Below are 5,843 nucleotides of genomic sequence, written 5' to 3'. Positions count from 1 at the left end.
TGACCCTAAATTTTTAGGATTTTCTATAACTTTGGAACGGCTTGCGTTAGAAAAACGGTTTAAACTGTTCCTAACTCAGATTTTCACGCTGAACAACTTTGCTGTTGACAAAAATGTCGTAGACTTAAGGGAAATGTCAAGTTTTGGCAATAATTTAATTAAAGTCAAATTTTGACGATGATACCCCCCTCTGATTTTTTTCATGGTATAGGAAAAAAACGTTGCCCGTGAAATTTTACATCGACCCTGTGATTTTCAAAATGGCCATTTTCTCAGTTTTGTAGTCCGAAGAAGAAAAAATGTGATTTTTCGGGCAAATCGAATGTTCGGACACGGGTTTTCTTCTTCGGACCGTGATAACTACAAAACTGAGAAAATGGCCGTTTTGAAAATTACAGGGTCTATGTAAAATTTCACGGGCAACATTTTTTCCTATACCACGAGAAAAATCGAAGGGGGGTATCATCGTCAAAATTTGACTTTAATTAAATTATTGCCAAAACTTGACATTTCCCTTAAGTCTACGACATTTTTGTCAACAGCAAAGTTGTTCAGCGTGAAAATCTGAGTTAGGAACAGTTTAAACCGTTTTTCTAACGCAAGCCGTTCCAAAGTTATAGAAAATCCTAAAAATTTAGGGTCAATTTTTCACCCCTAAAATTTTTGGGTAACGCCCCATTTTTGAGGTCTGAAAATTTGTGAGAGGACCCCTTTGGGCACCTTCTTTGACATATGTAAAAATCAGATAGGGTTATTTTTGCGTCCAATTGTCCAATACCCCCTCAATCTCACTCGGAAATGCTCACCTAAATTTACACTAATATAGAAAAGTTGTAAGTTCGAGAATTAAAAATAATATTAATTACAAATACATAGTCTGGTAATTGAGGCTCCCTACGTCGGATTATAGTGTCTTTTTGATCTCGGATTAAGTTTTAGAAAATTTATTTCCATTTTGCCAAACAATATCTATAACCCTTTAAAAAATTTAGTATGTAATTAAACAATTTAATTGTAAAAACCATGAGTAAAAATCTCTTTCCTAACATAAAAAATGCAATGTAAAGTTAATAATAAATAATTATATTTTAATTTCCTGAGCAAAAGATTTCACATTTTTCAGCTGATTCGGTAAAAATTTCATGCTTATGCGTCCCTGAATGCGTGTATATATATGAAAAATCTGAATATACACCCAAGCAAAGCTGCTGCTGGCAGTTTGTATGTATAAAATCCGTCGGTCGTATATATTCGCCGAGAGTGCTCTTCTCGCCAAGTGCTATTACTTTTATCTTTTTTTTTTTCATTTTTTATTTTGCTGCGCGCGCGCTCGTTGCTTTTATCTCCGCAATTAAAACTGACTGACTGGCTGGTCAAAATGCAGACACGACAAGAAGTGCGCTTTAAATTTGCAGAACGCACTCGCAGCAATTTTCTTTTCAGCCACCTCAATTGTGCGCCGCTCAAGGGGCCTTTCGCTCTTTCCAAGAATTAACAAGCATGAAAGGATGAGATGAAGTTTTCAAATTAGAATAGAATGAAGTTATTTAGAAAATGAAAAATTTGTATAGGATTATTCACATAATTATTGATAAAAACACAATTTAATTTATTCACAATCCAAATAAACTTGTTTTATTCACATTGATTTTATTTCACGTATTTTCTCTTTTTGATTGCAAATAAGAATAATTGTAAATAAATCCCAAAAAAAATTCAGCATTTTAATATTTTTTGTAATTGAAATTCAAAATTTAGAGTGATTTTTAAATACAAATTTGAGCTATTTAAAAAACTCGCAGAAATCAAAGGTGCCGCGCTCGACAGGTATTTATACAAAACCTCAGCAGAGAAAATAAAAAGTTTATAAGGATCGAGAATTCCAAAGGCAAAATCTATTCACGCACAAACAGCGGAACCACTTATTTCAAGCGCAATAGAGTCCCAAGTTCATTCAGACCTCAGTGAGATGATTTTTTTTTTTATTGTGAGAAATGCACCTTGCAGCGAAGCACCCACGACTGCTGACGGGGACACAATGGGAAAAATGCAGCGAGGGAGGAAATCGATGATGAGATCGTCGACGCTGCACAATGAAGGGTATATTTTTCTTGTTGGGTAAATTTTGGTCAAATGCTTGAATTCTTTCTTTCGGCAGCAGTGAGCAGTAAAAAAACTTCAATGAGGGGTCGTCCCCAATTTTATGGAATGGAATTTATTCCATTCAAAGCAACAGCTTTGTAAATTGCAGCAAATTTAGCCATTCTGCTGCGGTCAATAAAAATTGCATCAATTTCATTGTAAAATGAGCACAATTAAATATTTCTTATTACAAATTGATTAAAATAGAATTACTGACACTGACAAATATAAGGTTAATTATAAATAGTTTTAGGCAAATTAAGCCTCTAAAATATTTTGGATATAAATCTTCAAAGCATCCTGAATACAAAAAAAGCTATAGAGCAAAATTAATTACTAATTTGAAAATAATATTAAAGTTTTTTTTCAATATAGTTTTTGGAAGACTTTAAATAAATTCTGTATATAAAAATTGCAGATTGACGACAGGAAACGTGTGAAAAATCATTATATAGAAATGTAAACCTCTCGAAAACTTGATCAATCCGCACCATACTTTCAAGTTCAATGTAGGTGGGATTGAAAAGAAAATCGTTCAGTGTGGCGAGGAAAAGCTTATAATATATAAATGCATTATCCGCAAACACTGTGTAGAGGGTCGTGAGATCTAATCCGGGGATTTTCGAGTCATTTGGGCCAGAGACGCCCTTAATCCCCTCACTGCGAGTGAGTAAATTTTGCATTCAATAAGCGTGTATTTACCTTGCAGCTGAAATGGGGCGTGAAAATTCAACCTCGATTGACACGTCAAAACATTTGCTGCCGCTCGGTCTTGACAGGCCAACAATGCGGCTAGGGTCGCACCCTGACTCAATCTCAGGTATGTGTGCACCTGCGAAAACAACTGATGTGTGTGCAGGAGTAGAGACGAAAGAGGGAAAAAAGATTTATAACAGATATAAGAAGCGAGCGTAATATTAGAAATTCACAATCTATCTTCTTAAGCACTCCTTAGTGACATAGTCAAATCAAGTCTTTACAACAATGATGATTAAATTTTCCTATTATTGATAACAATTTTTTTTTTAAATTCCAGTTTTGATGCGATAAAAAAATGTACTCGATTTGTTTCATATATGTTGAACAAAGCCTCTCATTTTTTTAAATTTTATAGGTATCAGTTTTAATTTTAACCCATTTGAGCAGATCTTAAGAATGCTATTTCAAAATCTATTATATTTTTTAAACAATTCAGTTTAAAATTTTTAAAATCTTTTTGTATAAAATAAGGTGCACATTTTGGCTATCTCAGTAGCTTATTTTCAAGGTGCATCAAAATTTATAATTTGAAATCTTGCCAGGGGCAATGACCTTTGGCCTAGATGCTTGGTGCTCGTTAAGATAAGATTCCTTGGTCCCTTAACTCGAACCTCCCACCAAAGAAAATTGAAAAATCTTTATCCGCGGATTAATGTTTAGCAGCAACTATTTTTAACTCCCTCGGCCTATATGGAATTAATAAAATATGAATATTTTTTATATAAACTTGGGTATTTTATCGAGCCATAAAACAAACTATCATGCATATTTGTTTGCAAAAATCAATAATATCGAGAGCTATAACGCTCAAAATTTTTCTTGAATTTCTCCGAAGCGAGAGAAAGGAAAGAAATTAACACTTTTTTTCAACTCTACAATGAAACTCTTTTGTTTATAAAATTTACACGGTCACCCCGACGTTCCTGGTGCCAAAGTTTGAAATACAATCGAATTAATTCTGACAAAAATTTTCTTGAGCGATCTGAAGCGATCCACGAAATGATTTTTCCTCAGCATGACAAATTCAGGCGCCAGCGACCCGCAATTTTCTGGCTATCATAATAAATGAACATAGCTGAAAGTTATTGTATATTTGCTGTCCTGGCGTGGTTCCATTCTCTTTAAATATGGAAAAGAGCTTAAATTAAGCCTCCTCATGTCTTCTGCAAAAATTAATTTAAAAAAATTCATTCCTTTTGCTAATAAATAAGAGCTTTTTCAATGTCTCAATTGATAAATTTCAGAGCGATTATCGAAAATTGAGTATGTCTTAAGCACAGATTTATGCAAAATGAGCCATAAATGCACGCAAAGTGAGCATTATCTGGATCTACACATGAGCTGAGAGCGGCTTTGGCAATAAGGGGTGTTCGGCGCATTTGCAGGCGCCGAGAGTTGTTTTCTCGACAAGAAAACAACTTAGTCGCCGGCGCGCGATCTCACACACACACACACTCCTTATGATAATATTGGCGCAGGTCATGACCAGCGCAGCAGCACCTCTCAAATATTGATGACAACTCGAGTGCATCAAGAAGAACACCCTAAAAAGCTGCAATTACCCTGAAGAGCGCCCTCGACTCGCTACTCTTCAGCGCAAGAGTCGAATAACATAAAACTCTTCTCATTTAATGCCTGTGAAGAAGGATTTGCTTGTAATTCGAGAGCCGCGCGCAAATCAGCCGCCGAAATCAAAACAAATCTCGGCGGAGATGAGCGTTTTTCCTCGTCGTATGTTTAAATTGCCGAGAGCAGCAGAGTGAATGCGGCGAAATGAATGAAGAGAGCGAATGAATGCGCGGCGCGCACCTCTTCAAGGCGGCTCGAGTGCCTTTGGATGGCTTATTTTGGCATGTTAAGTATAATTATATACTTGACGTAATTGATTCTCATTTATAGAGCATAAAAAGTAAGCAATTTAAAACAAGCACATTTTTAGGATGTCATTAAGATGCAAGAAAAAAAAATACTCGAAATATTTTTGACAAAGGGATTCGATTGGCGGTGCAAAATGCGTACGTAATGAAAATAATTTTGCATTAATTTAAAAGGAAAAAAATCGAGCACTGTTCGAAATAGCACAGCGCCGTTTAAGGAGAGCAGCAGTTGGTCGGAGCAGTTAAATATCTTCCAAAAATATATTATATAATTATCATGGTTATAAAATATCATGCAGGAAGGGTGATTTGGTTTTGTGATATTGAAAAAAGTTGGCAATATTATTTAGCAGAAATTAAGTTTGAAATTTAATTTTTCACACAAATTTCGACCCAGGGAAAGTTGCAGGAAACAAAATATTTCAATTATATTTTGTTATAATTGAGAAATGCCTTTTCCAATTTTTGTTAATTTTCCCAAAGTGTGCGAAAAGATGTGTAAATTTCAGCGCAGAGCGTGCAGAGACAGAAATAGCTCGTTGTAAATTTATAATTTATTTCAATAAAGTGACATTTATGCGATGTGGGATTTTCATTAATTGCTCTCGGTGAAAGCACACCTGCTTCAATTATCCCTCTATAAAGGGTTAAAATGACATACAATTAAAAGCTTAATCAACATTACAATTTTTGGTAAAATGACTAATAAGCTTTTCCTAGAGACAATGAAGTGATTTGAAAGGAGCGTAATTGAATTCAAAATTTGTATTCAAATATCAAGACTTTTTTTAAATAAATTTGTTTTCCTCACAAAGCAAATTTAATTTTTAACGATTTTTTTTTTTCATTTTCCAGCAGTTTGGGTCCGGCGCTGAAAAACGGTCAACGGAAGAGGGCGAGCGAAGCAACCCCTGCGCGCACGTCTCTCCTCTGCAACCCCCGGCAGCAGAAGCGTCTCCGCCTCGGGAGGCGGCGCCGCGTCCCCCCTCCAGCCGATGGCGCCGCCTCCGGTGGGTGCGTGCGTGTCGGGACTGGTCGGGGTCGGCGGCAGACAAGTCTTGGCAT

This window comes from Neocloeon triangulifer, unplaced genomic scaffold, assembly GCF_031216515.1.
Source record: "Neocloeon triangulifer isolate White Clay Creek 2 clone unplaced genomic scaffold, ASM3121651v1 ptg000010l, whole genome shotgun sequence".
NCBI classification, from domain to species: Eukaryota; Metazoa; Arthropoda; class Insecta; order Ephemeroptera; family Baetidae; genus Neocloeon; species Neocloeon triangulifer.
Note: the sequence above shows the minus strand (reverse complement) of the source record.